Source organism: Hibiscus syriacus, unplaced genomic scaffold (assembly GCF_006381635.1).
Source record: "Hibiscus syriacus cultivar Baekdansim isolate YM2019G1 unplaced genomic scaffold, ASM638163v2 tig00000731_pilon, whole genome shotgun sequence".
Lineage (NCBI taxonomy): Eukaryota > Viridiplantae > Streptophyta > Magnoliopsida > Malvales > Malvaceae > Hibiscus > Hibiscus syriacus.
The window spans coordinates 117,401-143,867 of record NW_024061815.1 but is presented as its reverse complement, the minus strand read 5'-3'; the positions used below and the strand labels follow the sequence as shown (position 1 = coordinate 143,867).

General features: G+C 34.6%; 1 protein-coding gene across 1 annotated transcript in view; it reads left to right on the top strand.

Moving 5' to 3' along the window:
• Positions 1–9,609: 9,609 nt before the first annotated feature.
• LOC120212361 overlaps positions 9,610–26,467 on the top strand; it is a 36,144-nt gene continuing 19,286 nt past the window's right edge. Inside the window, exons 1-2 of the mRNA XM_039210699.1 lie at positions 9,610–9,620; positions 18,200–18,204. The gene's annotated coding sequence lies outside the window, so the exon portion shown is untranslated. The remainder of the gene's footprint in view (positions 9,621–18,199; positions 18,205–26,467) is intronic.

Genomic DNA, 26,467 nt, shown 5'->3' with positions numbered 1-26,467 from the left:
ATCATCATTCGTATTCACAAATTGTCCGGAGATACCAAAGAAATGGTGACAACTGTAAAAGCTCATAAAGATGAGATGAAATCATGCAATCTGAAATCATCAAAATTTAATTTGCTCCCGATGTCTAAAACTCAAGTTCAATCCAAGAAAAAATGTGGTTCTCATTTTGATGTTATCCCTATATCATATAAAGAGTTATATGAGAAGCTACTTGAAGCGTAAGAAGTGGCTTCGTACTACATAAAACCATTCCAACCTCCGTATCCGAATTGGTATGACATCAACGTTTATTGTGAATATTATGCTGGAGCTCAAGGACATGCCATTGAGAATTGTTTTGACTTTAAACGTCGAGTCCAAAGTCTTTTGGATCATGGAACCTTACAATTTATTATAAATGATCGACCTAGTTTGGTAAATGAAGGTCCTGCTAGATTAATACCAAAAGTGGTCAAAGGTAAGAATATCGATAGGGGCGCCCAAAAAGAAGAAGATTTGCTAAGGTCTGAGGCTCAAATACGTCATTTAAAGATTGAAAACGATAAATTGAGCACCAAAATGGAAACCATGCATGAAGATTTCTAGAAGGTCAGTCAAACCTTTCAAAATGTTGGCTTATGATACACCCCAGAAGAGTGAATAACATGGGTCACCAAATTGAAAAAGAATTGCAACATAAATGAAAGACGAGCCAAGAAGTTTTCTCATGATTTATTAGTTGCAGAAGAAAAACGCAATACATCTGTCAGTGAATTAAAAAGATGTCAAGTCGAAAATCAAAGGTTGAATAGTGCTATAACCAACATGGAAGCATCATATCAGATCCATCAGCTTGAGATCGATACTGAATTAAAAACCACTATGTCCAAGAACAAGACATTGAAGAAATGTTTAGATTATTATGGAAATCTTGTACGAGAACTTCTTGAACATAAAGATTCTCTCACAAGAGAAAATGAACAACATTGTCTACAACTTCGAGAGTTGACACAAAAGATGAAGAAAAAAGACAATATCATGAAGAAGACTGTTGCTCAAGCAAACAATGTGGCTCATAAGCTGGTGGACTTAGCTGGCTTCACGAGAGAATTAAGGTAGATTGATAACTCCACACCTGAGCATGAGTGGAAGTTAATTTGGATTTTAAGGGAAATAGAGAAGTTAGGAGTGAAAGCTATCCCCTACATGTAAAAGTTTTGTTTGATGCACGGAAACTTTTGTGTTCAATGAAATCTGTTCTAAGATGATCACTCTTGAGTAACACCTTTTCATACATGCATTTGCATTTTGCATCTTTGCATTTTCATTTTGTATTCATATTTTTATGTTTACATCTTTGCATTGCACAATTTGCATTCTTATTTTTGGATTTATACATTTTCACATTTTTTATTTATTTAAGTATTGTTATATACATTAATTATAAAAACATAAAAATAATTCATGAAGGGTTTTGTAACAGTAAAATCGAGACCATTCATTCATATTATTATACATCATCATGAAAACAATGGAGCAATCTTATAAAAGACTACAAGATCAGTGGCTAGAATAATTGACAGGGTTACCTCAAGATACAAGGAAAGAAGCATTGGATTCAGTACCAGATGGATCAAATCAAATTACTCAGGGGATGGCATCTGATAAAGAAGAGATAAATGCTAAAGAGCAACCATGCTATCATATTGAAGAGTCGAGAATGATAACAAACCCTGTGGCATCCCACTTGAGCCCAAAGAATAGCCTCATTAATTATTCACAATATGAGGAGAGATTCAAAAGGAGTGATGAAGTAATCAGAAATATGAAAAGTGTTAATGCCTCTCACAAAGAACTAGAAGCAAGAGAGCTCAGCTTGGTTCCAGATTTGGTTATTCCCCATGAATTCAAAATGCCTGACTTTAAGAAATATGATGGCACCAGTTGTCCCCTAATCCACTTTAGAATGTTTTGCAGAAAAATGGAAAGATATTTAAATTTTGATGATTTGTTAATTCACTCCTTCCATGATAGCCTCATTGGACCAACAGTAGTCTAATACAATCATTTGACTCAAGAATAGATCAAGAGATGGGTTGATTTAGCTGATGCATTTTTGGGACAATATCGGTATGTTAAAGGCTTAGCTCCAACACGTATGGATCTTCAAGGAGTAAAAATGAAAGCCAATGAAGGGTTTAAGGAGTATGCCTTAAGATGGAGAGGAGTGGCAGCACAAGTTCAACCTCCCATGGTAGAAAAGTGATATCACATATGTTTTGAAATTTCCTTCCCGCTCCTTTCTTTGAGCTAATGCTGACAAATCTGACGAAGGAATTCGAGAATTTATTGATAAATGGAGAATTAATTGAAAATGTGATCAACAAAGGAAACTCAAAAGTCACATCCGAGAGCCCGACAGATCAAAGAGCGAAAGCTGATGATGTGAATGAATGTAGCATCTATAGTCTCCGCAATTGCAAAAGAAAAAGAGCAAGTAGTTATTCGGATCGACCAAAGAAAGTCACACGATCAAGAAATACTTTGAAGGTGTTCCAAACTTCTATTTTAGACTTGTACCCTCATTTGATTAAAGGTCAATACATCACACCAAGACCAATGAAGATGCTACCAAACCCTTCTGCTCATAGTTATGATCAAGATAATGTTTGTGATTTCCACTTAGGGGTATTAGGGCATTTCACAGGTAATTGTAGGTCACTGTTAAAAGAAATAGAGATGTTTGTTGACAAATGAATCTTAACACAAGAAATGATCAAGAAATGGGGGGCAAATAAAGATGAAAATCATGGGCCAAGTACACACCCAACATTCAAGGAATGATGAGGCATGATAAATAAATAAATGGAAGTTGTTATCTACCACTGTAGTATCTTTCTATTTTCAGCATCTTGTTTGAACTTGTCTTTTGTTCCTTTCTCTATCTTATTGTGCAATAAATAAACTTGTGTTGCTTTTATGGTTATTAAAAAGAAATAAAATTTTAATCTTGAAATTTTTTAGTATCAAATAGATTAAATATTCTTTTTCAAGAATTATAGATCTTTGGCAAGTGGTAAAATTATACCTTCTATCCAACGCCAATTACTTGACCCTTACTAAAACCAAATCTTGACCATACAAATATCTGAGACTCTGAAGTCATGTCTCTACCTGCTTTTGAGACACCAAATCCAAATGTTTACTTTCTTGGGTAGAGTTTATTGGTTTATAACATTCCACTACATTTTTCCTTCCAAATACAAAACCATCATAAACCAAAAGACCTCAAAAGAACCAAACTTTCAATCTTCCTGCAAGAAAAGACGAGATGAGGCATCATGGATCAACTTATCGAAGATAATTTTGAATGATTGGGGCATACTCAAAGAAGAAGAAAAAAGATTGATTTAGATAAATATATCATGCATTAATTATATTGTTTTCATGTAAATAAAGTTAATCCTGAATATTCATCCCCCTGGGGATGCCTCTTTTTACAAAAACTTATGTGTATGAAATGATTTTTTCTGATTCAACCCTCCACCTTGTAGGGCAAGAAGAAGGATATCTGCTCACAGGAATAAAGATTGTCAATTACGAAGGCAAATCTTCATGAAATGAAGATAGTTTTAAACTACAAGGTAGATCAAATGTAAAGTGCTTGAAGATCAATCCATTCAATAATAACGAAAGAATTTCCAAAATGAAAGAGGAAAATGAGATGCTCAAAGTAATTGAAGTCCTATACTCATCCATCAAAAAAAGGAAAAAATAAAAAAAGGAAAAAATTGAATCAATATGGGTGACTTATTGAGCCTCAAGCTACAAGGTTGATCAAGTGCAATCAATTCAAAAATTCATATTAAACAAGAAAAGCAAGAAATGATGAAGATGTGAAAAAATGGAAATGGGCCCATAAAATTGACAGTCTAGAGGGATCCAAAAGAAGAATGACAAGCAGCAAAGCAGATCCAAGTCAAGCAAGGCAAGATTGAAGGCATCAGAATAAATTGATCATTGGTTCAGTTACCCTTAAACACTTGTTTGGGCCTTCTTTCTTTCGTAACCATGAGCCCTGGCTTACATTACGTACCTGAAAAGTCCATTCTAATCATGCATGGATTTCTATGTGAAAGAGACTATCTTCAGATTTCATTCCGCCTCTCAGGATTGATTTTTTATTTGCAATTTTTTTTAATCTTGAATGCATGATATGAAAAATGATAAAAGGGGGTTCAAGATGTAAATTTTTAAATAACATCTTGGAACCAAAGGAGGATTCAAGTCAAAAATCTGAAAAGGCGGCTTGAATATCGAATGGTGCAACAACAACATAAGAGGCGATCTTAAGCTCTTGATAAAGCACCACACATCCCAAAGATTGCTGAGATTCTGGAACCAAGAAGTATCTCTATGAGATTAGCATAACAAATATTCCTTCAAAATAGTGGAAGCTCAAAGAGATATATATACTGGATCAACCTGAAATACCTTACTTTACCAGAATCAACCTACACCTTAAATCAGTCAATAATTTTGACACTTGCCTTAGGATTATGATTTTTTTATTTAAAAGTGTAGTTGATTTATTGGATATTCATTGAATTCATGCTTATGATTTGATTTTATTGTGAACCTGTGATAGGCAACATTTTACAAAATTCATTCATTCTTCGATGAAGAAAGGAGGAAAAACATTTTCAAACAAGAAAGTCTCAAATGAGAAAAGTCCTTGAAGCAAGTTTTTTATTCTACCTCTATTGAAGAGAGAAAATGAACGAGGCCAGAATAATGAAAAATTTCACTTTCTTGAAAGTAAGTGATCCAAGAAGTCAGAAAGTATGGAGAATTGAACTTATGACACTATCCTGTGACATTATTGGTAATCTATCAAGAAATATTATCACTTATCTCATGTTGATGGCTTCACCAGACAAATTATTTTCCCCAGTCATCAATCCATGTCTTTAGCAAATCCTCCAATCACAGATCTATAAGTCCCATTAAGGTGTATTATAGGAATGAACAAGTCCACTATTTGCACTATGGTTATACCAAGATGTTGGCTCAAGTCTTGATATATCATTGCAGCCTCTTCCATGCCAATCATTTTCTTTGTCAGGATTATATATTATGTCCTTCAGAAGATTATTGAACTTGAAATTAAGGACTTATGGCACAGAATAAGACATTGAAATAGATTATACACTTGTAGGCCTTTCATATTAGGTAACATTGGTTACATGATTCTAAAAGTAGATATAACCAGTTCTACTATCAACCAAACCTTTCCAGGGTTCAAGAAGAGTGGGATATAGCAGTGAGTATTTTGGAGCAACAGAAGAGACAATCATTGTACCAGTCATTGCAAAAAAATGCACCAACAAAAATCATCTAGTTCATACAGATGATGTTTATTTCTTCCAGTAAGATTATTACACGGGATGCCACCGACAAAAGGTCGAATATGTCAAATCTACTCATCAATTGCTCTAACCGATTACCAGTCAGTTCTTGCGCATCTATTTTCAAAGATATGCCAAGACAGTAGAAGGTAACCTTTGCATCACTGATCCCAGAGAAAAGAGACATGACATTGATATCACCGGGGAACATGTCTCTAGCAGATCCTCATCCTCGTGTATAGTTTTTAGGGAAACCTAAAAGCATTTCCACCTCATCAGGTTTAAATAGAACAACTTTATTCCTTCCAACCCATACCAGATTCCATTTTCGGCACTCATCAAGAACATACTTCTGGACACTCGAATGTGGCTCATCGTCATAAGCTTCAAGAGCCTTACGGATCATTTCTGTCAATTTGGCACTTCCTGTACATGTTTGTAAACAGTTAAACTTTGTTCTTGGATCCCAGGAATTCCACCATTTCTTTTTCAATAGAAAAACATCATGTATGATGCGTGGAGGAAGCATAATAAGAGGAATTTTTTTTCTCAATTGGCAGATTATGAATATAGCTCCTTTTCCGTACAACAGCACAAAAATACTTTGAATCTACAAATTCTAGCTCTACATCACATAAGTACCGTGATATTTTAGTCCAAACACCAAATAGAGCAAGTGCCACGTTCTCGTAGTAGAAATAAAGAGGCCCAATAGCATCTTCTGGAAGTATTCTTTGAGTTATCTGATCTGGTTCGGTAAGAACCCCAAAACCAATCATTGGATTTAGAAAATTAACTGCATGATCGTCTTCATTAGGAAGCTTCTTTTCAAGCTTCCTCTGCTTCTTCTTTTTCAAAAATCATAGCCCGAGTTTCGCTTTTTCTTGTAATTTGGGTCATTACATAATGGCTTCCTATCTTCTACCAGAAGAAGTGTGTCAGCAGCCTTAGCCATTTGAGCAGCACATATAAAATCTGTTAACTCTACAATTGATGAAACTGGACTACATCTCTCCATGGCTATTGAAGCCTCAGCCTCTGAGTATCCTATTTTCGTCAAGTATAACAGTTTATTCTCCTCATCAGAATCAGAATTCAGGATTTTCTCGGTATCAGAAGAACTATCAATATCTGTGAAATCATCCTGAAAGATTTCTTCATAATCAGATGAGTAGTTATCAAAATCAAGATGTTGCATGGAAAGTATATTCCAGAAATAGCCTTCACTAAAAACAAGGTTCACTATGTCAGCCTGGAATAAATTATCAAGCTATTTATACCACTCTGTCCGACTAGATCCCTCCAGATCCAAAAAGATGATCACCTCATTCAGAAGAGGCACATATCTCATACATTTCAGTCAGAATGATTGATTAATTCTTAAGTTCGTGACAACATGAAGAGAATTCCTCAAGTTACTTAACAACAGTTGTTTAGTGACATCAGAATGAGAGTATTCAAGATAAACATATTTGAGGCACGGATAAAGCCGCAAGTACCCACAACAGTACATTGTCAAAATTGGACCTCGTGTGGATCATGATATTGAAATCAAACAAACATTGAAAGTAAACCTTACAGTTTAGAAGGTTGGGGGCATTTTGAAGGCCCAATTCAGACAGATCCATGAGGGATATCTTGAAAGCCCATTTCAACCAGAAATAGAATGGCAGGGCATTTTGAAGGCTCATAATAATATGAATATTTGGGCATTCTTGGAGGCTCATCTCAGCAAGAAGTAATGTTGAGCACACTTTTGAATCTATATCAATAAATGTTGGGGCACTTTAAAGGTCACTTCAGACAGACCCATGTGGGACATTTTGAAGGCTCGGATTAACAAGAAACAAATGATAGAGCACGCTGAAAGCCCATTCCAATCATAATCAGGAATACTGACACTTTTTGAACGTTTGTATTAGCCAATGTTGGGGCATGATGAAAGTCCCATTTCAATCAGAAATTGAAATATTGGCACATTTTGAACGTCTGTATTAACAAATGTTGGGGCATGCTGAAAGCTCATTTCAATCAGAAATTGGAATAACATTTTGAACATTCATATCAGTAAATGATGGGGCATGCTGAAGGCCCACATCATTATATGTTAAAGATCATTACTTTGAGCAAATATTTCCAATAAGACAAAAAGGAATGAAGAATGAAAATAGTTAAACAGTGACAGTGGAACTGACTATACATAATTGCTTCGTTCATCAAGCAGTTGCATTAGGGTCATGTTGTTGAACAAATATTTATTCAGCAAGAATGGTTTCAAATACTCAATCTTCTTAACATGTATCATATGACAGCGTGTTCTTTGTTAAGCTACATCACAGTTTGCATAAATAAAGATGGTCTCCATGCAAATCATTCGATCCAGGGTTCAGTTCCTCAAGATCTCGACTTTGAATTTGGTCTTTTGTGTGTCGGTGATGATTATAAATATTTCTTTAAGGTTCCTGGCAGTTAATTTCAATCATACTGTTGGGGCTATGAAGATGTTTTTCACGACAGTTTTTGCTTACTTGATGACATTGAATAAAGAGGCTCAGCTTATGTTATTCTTATTCCCGTTGTTACTGGGGTTATCATCGCCAGTCAGACTGAACTGAGGTTTCATTTATTTGGGTTTATCATATGCGTTTCATCTACAGCAATAAGAATTCCATGAACCTCATTCTGTACATGGCTCCTATAATGGATGTGTTTCTACTTCCTACAACACTCATTATGGAAGAAAACGTGATCGATATCACACTTGTCCTTGTCAAAAATGATATCAAAATCAGTTGGTATCTTTTATTCAATTAGACACTAGCATATTTTGTGAATTTGACAAACTTTTTGGTCATACCAGCATCTCACTTGTATTCCCACTGAGTTTTGTTCTAAAATGGTCTTGTAACATCATACAAAAGCTTTGAACATATGAAAGAGCTTCACTGATGAGAAATATAGGCAGAAGCCACATAAAAGGAAGAATGTGTTGTCAAATGTTTTACTAACATCTGAGCAGAAACCACAAGAAATGATGAATGTGTTGTCAAATGCTTTACGAACATATGGGTAGAAACCATAGGAAATGATGAATATGTTGTCAAAATGCTTTACGGACATTTGAGCAGAAACCACATAAAAGGATGAATGTGTTGTCAAAATATTTTACGAACCAGTTATTCTGATGTTGAACCAATGTTGTGATCATATGGTTTCCATTTCTTGATCCAAGATGAAGTTTGTCTTCTTCAACCCCAATGTTAGAAGTGAGATGTGATGAAGATTTCTTTCCACAGAAGGGAATTTGAAAATTTTAACAACAAGAAACTAGTGGAGCCAACTAATGTGAACGACAGGTTATTGTTAAACATCTCGACATGATATGGTCCAAGTTGCCTTGTTCGAGATTTGATTAGATTTGGAGACACTAAAGCAATTAAGATAAAATCCTCCTTGTGATATGTTTCAAGAGTCAAATCAGAACAGACTCTACTCTCTTAATTAATCTCTGCTGAGTTTAGTATATCTACATTCTTCAAAAATGGTAGATTCTCTCTTCAAAGATGATAGATTCTCTTTTCAAAGATGAAAGCTTTATTGGATTTCTACACAAGTCCAGACTAAGAAAGCTGATGTTATCAAAGACAAAATGGGGCATCAAGGTCATAGTTCTGACTACGGCAAGAGTTCCATAAATGAAACATTTCTTCTGAGACTTAAATGAAGCAAAGAAAACACAAAGATACAAGTTGATCAAATGGTTCTTCAGCTTTATGGCATAGGTTGCTACACTGATATCCAGAGGTAACCCTGGAAATAAATGATCAAGTGAAGGAAGACCGAGTTCGCCACTTTGAAGTCAAATGAAGATTGCATCAACATTCATGCATTCATAAGAACATCATTTGCATAACAGAAAATGCATTACATTGCTACATTTAATTGCATTCAAACATAAGGTTTTGCAGATCTTCATATAAAAAAGAAGATTCATGATGAACAATACCTTACAAGAAGCAGGTAGAATTCAAAACCTCAAATGCAAGAATCACACAAACATCTGAAGAATAGATGGACGCAATCCACAAATGAAACATTATTTTAAAATGGGGCATGTTACCCAATCAACAAGTTATTTCAATAAGAAAACGATTTCCAAAATTTCTCATTTAATCTTTTCTGAAAATGAAATTGTTGAATAGTAAGAAAACGATTTTCATAGTTTCTTAGTTAGTAAACTATTTCCCACATCCATAAGACCTACAGTGTAGGATGTTTACAAAAAGCCTTCGGGAGCTTTTTGATTTTTAAAGCCTCCGGGTCATCTGTAAGACCTACAGTGCAAGATGATAAGACCTCAGGGTCATCCATAAGACCTACAGTTCAGGATGTTTTCAAAAAGCCTTCGGGATCTTTTTGATATTTTTAAAGCCTCCGGGTCATCTATAAGACCTACAGTGCAAGATGATAAGACCTCAGGGCCATCCATAAGACCTACAACGCATGATGTTTTCAAAAAAAACCCTTTGGGAGCTTTTTGATATTTTTAAAACCTCTGGGTCATCTGTAAGACCTACAGTGCAAGATGATAAGACCTCAGAGCCATCCATAAGACCTACAGCGCATGATGTTTTCAAAAAAAAAAAGCCTTCGGGAGCTTTTTGATATTTTCAAAGCCTCCGGGTCATCTGTAAGACCTACAGTGCAAGATAATAATACCTCATGGCCATTCATAAGACCTCTGGGCAAAATGTTTTCAACATTTTCATCCTACTCAAAAGAAGCCAAATGAAAAATTATTGTCTTTTTCGTCTTTTCTCTATTCTTGTTAACACAAGAATGAACAAAGAGGGGCAACTGTAGACACTAATTTTTCAGTTTGTTTTTATTATTATTATTATTATTATTATATACATTATTATTATTATTATTATTATTATTATTATTAAATAAAAAATACAAACCCACCGCCCATTTACAAAGGACCCGATCCAGGCCCAAACCCGAGAAGGCCCAATGCATCTAGGGTTTCATCCTCATCTCCCAACAGCCTCAGTTCACAGCCGTTGGATCTAGTTATGATCCAACGGTCCAGATACACCCAGACAAAACCCTAGGGTATCATAACCCTAGGGCTCTGTTCAGCCACCACCTCTATGTTGACGCTTCAGCTGCTGTCACACTGCCGCCGCTGCCACGACACCAATCGAAGGCTCCAGAAAACCCAGCCCCAGCCGCACACGTTGCCCCAACGGTGAGTCACCACTAGAAGTTCGGTGACTCACCTGAATTCACCCTTGGGACCAGTCCGATGAGTGTCTCTATAAGGCTATAAAAGCCTCATTGCACCTGCAAAGAAAAACAGAGGGCAAGAACAGCACAAAAACGAGAACCAAAATACAACAAACGGCGACAGAAGATAACAACAAATAAAAAACGAGCAGCAATCACAACCACGGTAACACCAACGACAGAAAACAACAAAAAACAACCGAGAGAATAGTGAAGAGACTTACCAGCGTCGTCGGAAGCCAAATTGACGTCAAACCACCGTTGGTTCGAAGGTAAAAATTGTAGATCTACGATATTAAGAGGTGTTTTTTTGTGAAAACAATATTGGATTTGGGTTCGTGTTGAAAAGAGTGTTATTTTGGGGTAACTTTGAAATTTCCGGCCACAGTGGGTGGTGGCCGGTGGTGGCTGCCGGTGTCGGAGCAAGACGGCCGACCTTTCTCCGGTTGGAGAAATTTAGAGAGGATTCTCTCTCTTAGAGAGAGAACCAAAAGAAGAAATTAAGAAAATGGCCCAAAGGGGCCGGTTAAATGGGTTTATATACCCTCTCCCAAACGACGCCATTTTTTATTTTATTATATTCTAGCCATTAACTATATATATATATAAGGGTAAATACTTTATTTAGTCCCTGGTAATTTTAATAAATTTTATTTTAACCTGAATAATTAATATTAAGGCTAAATTATACTGTTAGTACATATCTTTTTAACAATTCAAATTAGAATCTTTAGGTTTTATATTTTATATTTTTGTCACTGATTTTTTTTTAATAATTTTCATTTTGTCTATTAATTTATATGTTTTATATTTTAATACTATAGTTTTAATTTTATTTATTTTAGTCACTGTTTAGTTATATTTAATTTTATATGTTTAAAATATTTAATTATTATTATTATTATTATTATGTAGTCATATAAACATATAAAATAAATAATATTTGTTTACTTATTTTTTTAAATAAAAATCCTATTTATAAATTTATTTTTATATAAATTAATTTTAAAAAAATAATCATATTTTAATATTTATTTTTAATATTAAGAAATGGGATGTCTTAGAGCACCTAGAAGTCATTTTCTGATATTCTTAAATAAATAAATATCCTATTTTTATAAATTATATATTTTATTTTATTTTAATTATTTTTATAAAAATATTTTATTAATATTTATTTATTTTTTAATATTAAGAAATGGGTTGTATTAAAGCACCTAGAAGTCCTTTTATGATATTTCTAAGTAAATAAATATCTTATTTATAAAAATAAAAATATATATATTAATATATTTTCTTAAAATTATAAACAGAATTATGAATTAAATATATTTTTGAATTCTTAAATTTTCAATAATAAAGACAATTTATAATTAATGAGTACTAATTTTGGACGTTGTGGGTGCTAATCATTCCCCAAACGTAACCGACCATGAATACCTTTTTATTTCTAAAAAATAATGAATTTTTGGTTAAATGCAGATCAATTTATCTTTTAACTGATGTTTTGTTAAAAAAATCTTTTAAAAGATAATTTTTAGGTATTTGACTTATCTAATCCAAAAAGATCGATGACGACTCCAAAATATTTTTTAAATCTGAATCATTTTTTATTCACATTATTTTTCCCAGTCGACAGCAAAGTTAGCTTCAGGATGAATAAGGATAAACTCGACCATCCAGCCCCTGAAGGCCATGGAAGCAATCGCTCACACCATAAAAATCAAACTTGAATTGGCGTCATAGGAAGAGATGAGCTTATGAGCTTCAGCACAGTTGGTTTGGTATTGAAGGCACTCAAACCTAAGATTCCAAGTAGTGTGGAGACCGACCAAAATACCCCAGAGTTCTGCATGGAGAGGTTAAGGTATAACAATGAACTTGTGGAAACCAATAAGCCAATCACCATCGGAATTGCAGAGGAGGCCACCAGCGACACCATGACTCATATCAGGGTTGAAAGCGCCATCTGTATTTAACAATATCTAACCAATGGGGATGGGTTTCCATTAAATTTCTTTCGGTTGCATTAGCACCTGGTGACCCGAAGAGTAAAGAGGTGATGGACAGTAATGGGAAGCCCAAAGTATGCTATGATGGAGGAGAGTGTTGTTGGAGAGAGCATTGGTCGAGAAAATCGTTGAGTTTCGTCGTTTCCAAACCTGCAAAAGGAGAAAATAGAACATAATATTCCAATTAATGTTAGTGCCATAGAAAATGTTAGTGGGCGAAGATTTTGAATGAGTCAGTCTTGAAGGGGAAAAAAAATCAGGAATCTAGTGGGTCTGGGGGATAGATAGCTAAAGATTTTTAGTTATGTCACATCATCGGAGAATATGCAAGGTTGTTTCATCTTCAGAGCCACAAACATGACAAATGGGATCATCAGTAAGATGGCGATGCCAAAGGCTAAGGTTGGTGAGAATTTTATCCCTTAAGAAGAGCCAAAGGAAGTACCTGGTGCATTCAGGAACTGGGGCTTGCCAGATGAGATCCCATTTGTTATCCTGGGTGTCCCATTCACCAGAAGCCAAGTGGTGATAGGTCTAATTGATTGAGAAGCGACCTTTTTTGCCCAATCTCTAGTAACAACAATCATGACCAATGGAGAGGTCCAGATGATGAATATTCAGGATGTGATCAATAGTTTCAGGGAGAAGAAGATGGGATAAAAGATTTCAGTTTCAGGAACAATTTAGAAGGGTAACATCACAAACCAAGAGATCCTTATTAACAATGGCGTTGGGGTTTTGCCAGTTAAAGAGGAGACCAAGGTGAGGGATCTAATAGTCCGACCAAAAACGAATGAGACAACTATCACCAACCGACCAAGAAATAAACTCATGGAATCAAGGCCAAATGTTGGCAAGGGCTCGCCAAAGGTGGTATCAATTTGGATTGGCGATGGAAGAGGGGCAATGGTCGAGGACCTTGTATTTTTATCTAGGAAGGGAAATCTAGTAGCTATCAGGATTATCCACAAGAGCATAACAAATCTTCAAGAGGAAGATAGTATTTTGAGTTTAGGGTTTATATATTCCAAATTTACTATGGGTTCGAGGTTGAGTGAGGAGATCTCAACGGACAAGGGAGATACCATGATTACAATCATTATAGTTCCAAACAAAATTACGAATGAGTTTCTCGATTTCGTCACAAACATGAGATGGTAAGCGACACGACTGCATAAAATAGGTCGGGATGACAGAAAGAACAAAGTTTGCAAGGGTAATGCAACCAGCAAGGGAATGGATGTGAGTTGACCAACCTTCAAGTTTCTTGCAGATTTTGTCAAGAATGAAATTATAGAACTCATAAGTGGCACACTTGTGCATGATACAAATGTCGAGGTTAGTTCCTAGGTCGGGGACTTGTCTGATCCCAAGATAAGAGCTGATGGTATTAGCTTGACTAGGATTCGTATTATTGGAGAATTAGATATGGGATTTGGTTGTGTTCACCTTGTGGCCAAAATAAAGGACAACATCAAGAATCTGATTGATAAGATGAGCTTGGTTAGTAGAAACTTTAACAAAAATGATAAGGTCATCAGTAAAAAAGAGATGAGAGATCAGGATGCCGCCTCAAACCAAATTAAAGGGAGTTTAGGAACCTTCGATAATCGCTTTATTTATAATATGAACTAGCCTCTCCATGGCCAGAACAAAAAGGTAGGGAGAAAGGGGTCTCCCTGATGAATTCCACGGTTAGGAGAAAATGAGCTAGTGAGGGTTCCATTGATTTGAATATGCATGGTGGAAGTGGAAATGCAATGCGAAATCAAACGAATGAGGGAGGGGGAAAACCCAACTTCTTGAAGAGTGTCCAAGATAAAGCCCCAGCAGAGGCGATAAAAAAGGTAGGGAGAAAGGGGTCTCCCTGATGAATTCCACTGTTAGGAGCAAATGAGCTAGTGAGGGTTCCATTGATTTGAATATGCATGGTAGAAGTGAAAATGCAATGCAAAATCCGATGAATGAGGGAGGGGAAAACCCAAATTCTTGAAGAGTGTCCAAGATAAAGCCCCAGCAGAGGCGATCAAAGGCTTTCTCAATGTCAACATTTATTGCCATCCAGCCAGTGATCCCTTTTTTTGAGTTCATGGTGTGTATGACTTCTTGGTTAATAATCACATTTTCCATGATACTTCTACCAGAGATGAAACTAGTCTGATTGGGGGCTATGAGGTAAGGAGTGATAGGCTTGAGTCTGCAAACGAGGATTTTTGTAATGAGTTTGTAGAGGATCGTGCAGAGGCAGATTAACCGAATTTCTTTAAAATTCGAGGGACTAACGGTCTTGGGAATGAGGGCAAGAATGGTTTTCTTGAAAGATGGGTTAATGATAGTTCCAGAGAAAATGTCTTGGATCATTCTACAAATAAAGGGTCCCACAATCTCCTAGTGTTTTTGGAAAAATTGGCTGTGTAAACCATTTGCACCGGAAGATTTAACGGGGGACATAGCAAACAACGTGTCTTTGATTTCCGAAGATTCGGGAATGAGATCTAAGGGTCGCATCTCATCAGGAGAAAGGAAGGAAAATAACCATGAAGAGGGAATTTGCCATCAACTTGACCATCAGAGGAATACAGATCCCTAAAGAAATTAATATCTTCTTGGTGGATTAAGTCCATGTTGGAACAGAAATGAACGGAGCTAAGTTGAATAGCAGAAATACGATTCGCTCGTTTGTTGATAATGTCTTTTTTATGAAAATAGGAAGTGTTCACGTTGCCAAAAGGGCTCTAATCCGATCTGGATTTTTGTTACCAAATGAGCTCTTCTTGGTCAAGGGTTTGCTCGAGGTCAAGCTGAAGTCTGGATTCAAGGTGAGAGAGACAGGGGTTACGATTACGATCGAGGCTTCTCTGAATGCCACGGAGTCTAGCTATGAGAGATCGTTTGTGTCGGGCAATGGAATCGAAGACTTCGTAATTCCATGCTTTGGAAACTTCCAAGAAGTTTTTGATAGCATTCGGGAAAGGAAGGGTATTGCTCCAACTATCAGAGATGAGATGTTGAAAGTCTTCATGGTGAAGCCAACCAAAAAATTATCGAAAGGGGCATTTTCTACGATTGGGAGGGGGACCCATAGAAAGGGGAAATAGTCTATGGTCGGATTTCATTCGGAGTAAATGGATGACCATGGTGTCAGGAAAGTTATTGCAGAGGCAACAATTAAGGCGAACTGTACAGTTACCCTTGTTCTAAGTGAAGTCAGGACCTTGATAGATCATGGAGGCTTGTGTTGAAGAGGGTGTCAATGAAGTTTTTGTTAGGTTTGGAAGAGATAGAACAACCCTTGCGGTATTCAGGACAAATCATGGCGTTAAAATCACCTAGGGCTATCCAATGTTCAGTGATATGTCTAGAAAGACTTTTAAGATAATCCAAAAGGGGGCTAGCGTAAAATAAACGTTGCTAGGAAAGAGCGATTATTAGATTTAGAGTGGATCCTATAGTGAATAAATTGGAAGTGGCTAAAAAGAATATCGATATGGAGGTAGTCAAACCAACAAATCCAAATACCACTGGAAAAACATTTGGAATATAGAGAGCAACAATGGCACTATCAGCTGAATACTTGCTAATGCGAGTTTCAACCAGACAAATCAGGTCAGGCTTATTGTCACGGATATATTAACGAGCTACCCTATTGAAGTTGCGGTGGCCACAACCTTGGACATTCCAAATAAATAAATTGAGATTCATTAAAGTTATAGATAAATGAGTGAGAAATACAATCAGAGCTATTTGGTCATGGCTTCGGTTCCATGATTGAATAGATTTTCGATTAAAATGACTCCTGGAATCGGATGGTGGTTGTCCGATGTCTGTCTTTGGGATGAGAATATCCATCGATCAGCATTGGTTGGTCACGATCAACCTGCATGGAGTTCACGTTAGTTGCATGCAGATTACATACTGTTTTGGAAATAAATTACCAGGTTTTTTGAGCCAAGTGTGTTTTCATTTCTTGAGGATGACACCATGTTTCCCTCTAGATTTGGCCGCTTGGTTTTTGGAATGGATCTTCAAAGATTATGGAGCTTGATTGGTATTCAACTTTGACGCTGGAATGAGGGTAATAGGATGACGTGCTAACTGCCGAGAATCTTGGAGAGTTGAAGCATCTTCAAAAACGAGATTAACAATAGAAATAGTTTCCTTAGGCACAGCGGAAGTAGAAGGATTGACAATTGAATTTGTTTCCCTAGGCATAGCGGGAGCAGCAAAAACAGTGCCTTGATTCGTGGCCTTGGTTGCCTTAGAATTTCATTTCCTTTTTTTTACTACCATCCAAGGACCGAACTGGTCTATCGGAGTTGGGTTTTCAGGCGCCAGAGCCGGTGGAGGGATGTTGGCTTCTTGCATGGAATCCGAATGTGCGGGAGTGGAAAGTTTAGGGCATAAGTCTTTTAAGTGATCATAGATTCTAGAGTGATAACAAATTGTCGGTAACAACTCGTATTTGATGATTTAAGTATGACCATTAATCACGAGCTTAGAGATGAGAGGCTTCCAGAGATTAATGGTAACGACCATGCGAATGAAGCGACCAAGAAATCCCTTGTTCGTTTGATAGTCTACTTTGATGACAGAGCCAATTTGACTTCTGATGGCTTCAATAAGACTTCATTTGTATAAAGTAATGGGTAGTCTCGGAAGGCAAATCCATGCCATTATGCAACTGGGGGAGTCTTGAGAAGGTTGGAAGTCGATTACCACCGTTTGACAGTAATGCAAAGGCCAAAGATGGTTCATGACCCTTCAATTAAGACTTTCAGGTAATTTCCTTGAACGCTTAACTTAACTATATAATAATATAATTCAATATCCATAAGACTTCATTTGTATAAAGTAATGGGTAGTCTCGGAAGGCAAATCCATGCCATTATGCAACTGGGGGAGTCTTGAGAAGGTTGGAAGTCGATTACCACCGTTTGACAGTAATGCAAAGGCCAAAGATGGTTCATGACCCTTCAATTAAGACTTTCAGGTAATTTCCTTGAACGCTTAACTTAACTATATAATAATATAATTCAATATCCATCAGCTTGATCGGGTGAGATGGCTTTTATATGCCATATATCATGTTTTGCAAAGTGTTGTAGCTGACTCGACGACCAAGAATTTTAATAATCAAGGTAAGGTCCATGCTTTTGATGGCCAAGGATTGAACTTTTTCAGAAAAATCGATTGTGGGGATTCCATTCGAGGAACCGAAGCATACATCATCTTCATTATATTCAATATCATCATCATCAATATCAGCGAGAGGGTCTATCGAATGGGTGATGTTTCCACCTGTGACCATATCTTTGTATGAGATTGGTGTTTTTGGGGTCGAATGAGAGGTGTCAGGAGGGGGATCGGGAGGAACCTCCTCCTGACGGCACTGTTTTTTGGGTAACCTTAGGTCAGAAGGGTTACCAGAGTTGTTCTCAGATAGAGATTCAGAGAGGTTTTTCATTGTTAAAAATAAATTTCCTTTAGTTTAACTTAATAATAAATTAGATTAGGTTTAAAGAAGAAGATTCAAAGATAGTAACTTTTTGTCGTTATTTAGAGTAGGGAGAAATTGCTCAAATTAATAAAATTAGAGAGTTAATTTTATTTTAAACTAAATTATTTTTGTTTAAATTGATGTTTAGATTAAATTATTGTCGTTTAAAAAATTATTTTTTCCTATAGATTCATAGAAGAACAAAATCAACTATTGAGACTAAACGATCAACATATTTTTGTTTAAATTTTTTTATAGATTCGTTCAAATGGAAAAACAAAATTAACTGTTTAGATTAAACGATCAACATATTTCTACTTATTCGAGAATAGTGGGGTTACTATTTAATAGAATAATCTATTTTATTAGAAAAATTAGTATTATTAAATAGAATTTTATTTTATGATTAATTGATTAAAATCATTAATTAATTAATTGTAGGAAGATGAGCAACAAGTCTACCATCACCGACTCAATATTTGTGATAAGACACACCCTTTTATTGTAGGTAATTTGCAAGAGGCTAGATTTTACAATGTAACATTTGTTCGAGAGTATAATTTGGTCATCGATTTGATTAGTGCGTTGATTGAACGATGAAGACCAGAAACACATACAATTCATTTTTCGTGTGGAGAATGCACAATAACTCTGAAGGATGTGACCATGCAACTCAGAGTCCCAACAAATGAGATGTTAGTGGAGTAGAAAAATGATTATAAGGTGGATCAGATTTACAATGCGTACATTGGGAAGATGCCAGTAAAACCATATTTAAAAGGGTGGTGTATGAGGCTATCATGGTTGGAGAATGAATTTAAGCTCGATTGAAATAGTACCAAGCAAAAAAAATTTATATGTATCTCGAGCATATATATTACAGTTGATTAGGAGAGTTTTAATGTCGGATAAATCTGATAATCAAGTTCACATACAAATCTCCCGTTTTTGGATACTTTTGAGAATACTCATTAATATAGCGAATGATAAGTGATATTGGCATTCTTGCACCGTGAAATGTGCAATGCATCATTAATCATAAATAATATTAATAAAGTAGAAATTGGTGGATATCTGATGTTAATAGAATCATGAATTTGATACAAACTTTCAATTTTAACAACAATCAGTCGAATTATGGTTAACTTCCCTTTTACTGGAAGGTGATATTTCTATTTTGATTTAAATTCTTAATTAGAATTTATTTGTTTATTTTAACTAAATATAAGTAACAAATATTTTTTTGATTGATATACATATAGAGGCATAAAATAAGAAGAATGTGGTTGGTGCATAATAATATTAAAGAGTTTAGGTTGAAAATCGACATTAAAAGCAAAAATAAGGTATATATAATTTTATGAATTGAATTTTAAAGTAACTTCTTATATTATTTAGATTTAGTTGAGTTGAATTGAATTTTATTATATATATATAATTTATTTATATAATTTTTAATTATACAATTTATTTGAAGGTTGTACGTAGATGAAGAAATTATTACATGTATGTCATAAGATGTTTGAGATGATTGTCAATGTTGGTGTGTAGTTACACCGTTGATTCATTTTGCTAGAGCTTCAATTATTGGATAAAGTGTTGAGACAGTTCAACTTCTACCAGCCTATTCTACAAATTCTATACAATAATGATGATCTCCACAAATTAAATGGGCGGGGTAAGCACAACGAAAATTAGGTTGAGAAGCATGTGAACTACATTAATGTTTGGAACAATAGGGCTTCATACTTGCCAACTCTTACACTCATTCAGATGACGACCTTAATTTTCAGACTTCGACTTACCTTATCTATTATTGGGATAAAGGAAAGTCGTGCTTAACAACGATGAGAGAAAAACAACAATTTATATAATACAAGAAAAAAGAAGGTAAAACTGAAAAATCTATACTAAGTGAGAGTAAGAGTTAATCTCGCCATTAAGTGGAAATAACACTTGTGGATAATAGCTCATTACAACCTTTAGGCGATGCATGATCATTTCATCAAGCGTTTGATGATTGTGTTGTTGTGACATATATACCTAACATTATTCATCCTCGGTCACCCTTCTACTATCCCATGATTAGATCAACGTATGGTTTTTGATAAAATGACATCTATGATATCAAATATAACTATTTGTCATTCTATGTTCCCACAGGAGATGGGAGAACAGAGTGGTGAGCATATTTATAACACTATATCATATTCCCTCAGTGAATGAGGAGGTTGACTGTCAGACTCTTGAGTAACCACATTGGCCATAATGCAATCGATGTGCACCTCAACATTATCATTCCACAATATCAACAAGAATTGTAAACGATCAATTTTTTTTTGTATGAAAAATTAATATTAAATAAAATGTTATTTATTCAAATTATGGTTTAATTTTGTTTAATTCATATATACAAATTCTGTTTAATTCATTTCAAATCAAACATGGAAATCCATTACATTCATTCAAAAAAAATAATAGGAAAAACCAAACATTCATTCAAATAGAAATAAAAAAAATCAAATAGTCATTCAAATACAAATACAAATACAAATATGATTACTAAGGCTTATATCTTGGTAAATTCTAATATTTTTTGAATGACCTTCACCCCTATGTAATTCGCATATCTTCGGTTGACCTTTCTCTCTAGTATGAAAATTCATACTGATATGAATACGAGTGGACTCAGATTGACCCTTTAGAATTCTACGAAGCATTGGATTCGGTAGGCATTCATCGTGATCATTTTTTACCTAATATGATTCATTTGAGATTTGTCTGAAATCATAGTTGTAGACATTTAATATCCTTTATAGGAGAAAACACTCATCAACATAAGTGTACACGCTTATACCAACATGCATACATGTAGCGACTGCAAGAGCAGACAAATATCTTCATGCCTTAAAATGGCCACAAGCATATCATCTTTGCTGTAAATAGACTCTAATTTTTTACTCTCTCCTCATTCGTTGCAATGTACACATGTCACAACAAAAGTATGCTCAATTCAGTTGAAGTTATAAACAAACATTGAGGTTGTCAATCGCTCGTTTTCTTCAATTACTTCCACTACTGTATGAGCCCAAATTTTACCTTTATTTAGGGATAGACACTGGACCTGAACTTGATGGGTTCCGACCTGACCCGATTTGATCGGGTTAGAATTTTTTAGAAAAATTTGGTTCGGGTCGAGTTGGGTTTGGAGTTAGGGTGAAAATTTTTGACCTGACCTAAAAATATATAAAAATACCTTATATATTTAGGGGTAATTGCAAGAATACACCTCTTTATATTATTTTTTCAATTAAGTTCCTACTTATTAAATAAAATTAATAATTTTATATTATTTTGGGTCGAGTCGGGTTAGAGTCGGGTCGAGTTTTGGGTCAGGTGGAATTACTCTAAAATAAGGTTGGGTTAGGTTTTAGGTGGAGGTATAAAATTTTAGGGTCAGGTAGGGTTGGCCGGAAACCTGACCCAACTCGACCCATGCCCTTCCCTACTTCTATTTATGAGACACTCAATCTTTTTCCATTTATCAAACCAAACATTAACCAACCTAAAGCATGTCTCTTTCACCACACTAATTATTGAGAGATAATGTAACATCCTCAATATCAGGTTAGTTACTAGATTGAAAAATTTCAGAAATTGGTGATTAAAGTAGGATAATTGAATAGTTCAATGATTTATTGCAAATATATGATGAAGGTTATTTAGTAATTATGGAATGAATTAAAGGGTAAAATGGTTAATTGACAAGTAAGATTTTTATTCTTCTTTTATAAGAAAAGGGAACCACGTGGAAAGGGAGATATTTCTCCAGATTTCTCTTCTTCTCCTTTCTTTTTCTTCTTCACGTGGAAGCCAAGAGAAAAGGTAAGTTTGATTTAGCTGTTGATTTCTTGAATTTTTTAAGTTGGATTTGAGTCTTTAGGGGTTATATAAGCTTAAGGAAAGCTTATATAAGTTTAAAACACCAAGAAGAGAGAATTAGAAAGGAATTTCTATTAAGAGTTTATAAATGAACTTTTATGATAAAAAGTTTTTTGAAGTTCTAAGGATGAATTTGACTTGTCAATGGTCTAATTAAGAAGTTAGAAGCAATAGAATTGAATTTGGAATATGTTGAAAATTTAGTGTAATTCTTGAATTATATATGGAGAATAGGATTTTGATGTTAAAGAGGTGATTAATGAATAGAAATGAGTTTGAATATGAGTATGTAAGTTAAGAATAATAAAGGGGATGATATATGAAGTTATTAAGCTGAAAAGAGTGGATTTTCGGGCATAAAAATGAATTTGGGCTATGTGCATCGATGCACATTCAATGTGTACCGATGCATCAAGGGTATTTCCAGAAATTGTTTACCCATTAAAAATGGAAACATCGAATGCAATTAGTGCATCGATGCATAAGGAGTGCATCAATGCACCCCCTTAAAATGAAAACATCGAAGGTGATTTGTGTATCGATGCATGGGTAGTGCATCGATGCACATGTTAAAGAATGCATCGATGCACTGTAGAATGTATCGATGCACTTCAAGGGGAAATTGAAATAAACATTTCTTTTGGTCTAAGAAATGATAGATTAGAGTATATCAAAGGGATATTGATATCTATCAATGTATGATTTTGTAGATATCGAACATGAACAAGTTCCCGAATGATTATCAAGTTAAGATTCGATTGAAAGGAAATCATAAAAGCGATATTGACTAGTAAGGCCAGGTGAGTGCGCATTATTTTATATATGATATTTAATGGGAAATAAGACTTGCGACAAGTCTATTCTCTATAGTATTGTGCATGAAGTATGAACATGAACATGTGTTTGTTATGAGTGTTTGAGTTATATGTTATGATATGAGTTGACATTTATTGTATATGTATTTCATGGTTGATGTGAATATATGCTATGTTATGATGATATAAATTATATGATATGATAAGAAATTATATGAATATAAAAGAGAAGTTATGTGATAAGATCTTTGAGATATATAGAAATGGAATATAAGACTACGCGAATACATGATATGAGATAAATTAGATAATAATATGAGAGTATGGTAAAAAGCGAGTTTAGGAGAAATGATACGAATGAAGTAATCAAATGTAAAGGTTATATAAACAATAAGAATGTGAGTTGGGCAAGTACATAGTGGTATGATCATTTATGTGAAATAGTAAAATAGAATTATATCATTAAATGAGAATTGAAACAAGATAGATAATATTGACTTATATGATGATATGAGAATAGTATATCAAATAGGAGACTTGAACGTAAGTGATAATAGGAACATATAAGATAAGCTAGATGGGAAAGATACATATGCTTAAATAAAATTATGATATATGGGTTGTATGATAGAAATCTATGGAGTCATATTAAAAAGTTATAGGTACTATATGAATTGAATTAGGTAAATAGATTAGATTAGTATATAAATGAAATAATAGAAGTGATATATGTTTATAAGTATGATAGAGGTGATATGATCTAGGTGAATATCATAAAATAAGATATAAGCAATGTGACCAGAAATGTGAAATAACATGAAAAGTTGATATGAACTACGTGCTACGTGAAAGTGAACTACGTGTTTATGTGAAAGTGAACTACGTGTTTATGTGAAAATGTAAAATGACATAAATGATAACGCTCATGTTATGTGTCATGAGAGCTAGGGTATAGTTGGCATGCCAAGAGTCGAGGGTCTACGCTGTCCTTCGGGACATACATGTATTCTTTGGAACATGTGTGAGGTCTTTTGAGACACATACTTGATCATTGGCACATGTTTATGATTCTTAAAGAATTTTCTATGTGGTCCTTAGGGACAACCTTATATGGCACTTCGGTGCATTTCTACGCGGCACTACGATGCAATTCTACGTGGCACTTCGGTGCATTTATACGAGTTGTGGTGACAACATTAGTGGACAACCTCTATAGACTCACATATCTATAGTTCTCACATGTGTACATAGGCTAATAAAGAAATAACAACAAACATATAGTACATGTGACTTGTATGCTTTCGTGCTATGAATGATATTATATGATTTATATGATGATATGTGGATTGTATGATTAAATGAGTCAAATGTTGGTTAAAAGGCTAGGTATAAGAGGATATGTATTAAGTGATATAAACGATAATAATATTGATAACAAAATAAGGCTAATGATGGAAATGATGGGTGATGAGTATATGTGTGTGTATATGTTCTTATATGTAATGATATATTGCATAGATGTTATAGGGATTTGTTACATGAATAAGGGTATGTGTGATAGCAGTAATTGTTCATGCATGATTACAAGCTATAGTTTATATTATATGCTTATTTGCCTCACTAAGTCATAGACTTAGCGTGTGATTGTTTCACTCGTAGATTACAGAAGTGAGAAGAGTAAAGAGCAAAGTGGAGCAAGACAGATCAGTTACTTCTTACCGAAGATCAGATCAGAAAAGATGTTTTGAATTAGATGTATTCTGTACATTGAAATAGTTGGCATGTAATTAATGTTTTGAATTGTATATGCTCTGATCGGTTTTGCAAAAACATTTAAGCTCTGAATAGTTCTGGAAATCTTTTGAATAAGTTACATGTATAAAAGTTTTAAATTACTCACTATTTTATAAAAGTAAATATTTTGAAAAGTCAATGTGACACATCGGACTCGAATCCGGGTCGGTACGGGTTGGGGGTGTTACAGATAACATGTTCCTTTTAGTACTGAATTAATAATCTCAACAAGGTTTACTGTCATGAGTCCATATCACCGACCTCCATCGTATGATTACCGTTATTTTTATTATAAGATTTTTGATGCTCACTTCCAAACATGTTCATCATAAAATATCTTCAAATTCTCCAACTTCTTATCAAAATTTGGTTGGTGTAGTTCGTATAATGTTTTATAATATATATTGAGTTTTAAAAAAACACATAAATGGATACACATGTAGAAAATAAAACTCACTCATGATTACTATATTACTACAAATACGGGTGTTATGAAACTTATCGATAATATTTTTACCAATATGATGGATACGATATGTGGGGCATGTATGTAGAGATATCCAACGACTTCCTAGTCATTCAATTGGTGCCAAAATACTTATTCTTCGATCGAATATCTAGTAAACTTTATCTTCTCGAATGATATTGACATAGATTGGTAAAAAAGAAATCCCAAACATTTGTTGTCTCTCTTTCAACAGTGACAAATACAATTTTGAAGATATTTCATTAACCATATTGTGTAACTACTATCAACAAGATATGATTATATTGACCATACAACCACGTATCATCTATTTGGATCATACGTTTGCAAAATGAAAACTCTTCTATGCATGACTTGAATACCCAAAAGAGTCTATAAAATATTCTCTTCTCTAGAATAAGTTGGCATTCTTCCTTGTATGCAGACATGGTTTTAGAATTCACTATGGGTCCCAGGATAAATCGTTTCATTACTTGTAATAAATTTGGTAGCTCATTATATGATGTATCCCAATCATCATATGCCGACTTCATTACATTTTCATTCATATTCCAAACATTATCGTATTTTACATTCTATCCAACTTGGCTTCGAATAAATGCAGTTACCACTAAACAATGGATCATTGGATTTTTTTAACCAACACCTTCACTTATTAGCATATTATATCAGAGTCCAATAGTTAGTGGTATTGTTCGATGGAGTTTCACAAATATGTGTGAGGACCATTGCACCTTTTAATAACCCAAGTATTTCGCCTATGAATTTCAAACACTCTAATCTTCCACTTACACTATATGTCATATTTAACACACTTCGCATATATAGTTTTCTAGTTGGTCTTTGCAACATGGAACTCAACATAGCCTTTGATGAAATACTCTTTAATTTCCAACGTAGCTTTATTTTTTTCCTCTAAATTGCATCCCAAATGATAATTCACCTGAGCTTTTGAATGATTCAATCACGTGATATAGAGTTAAATATGACATGTATAAGAATTTAAGTGCCGTCATCGCATTATAATATATCTTTTACATACGAGGGGTAGATTGTTACAATGTTGAAACTTCATTAATAGACAAATCAGGTGCACCACCATCATAGAAATTGTCATCGTTAGCCAAAACAGGTTCCTCGGTTTCTTCATCTTTGATGGAATAACATATATTTCTCCTCATTAATTTTCAACTTCAACATCAACTGTCAATTCTGAATGATACATGTTTCTCGCCCCATAC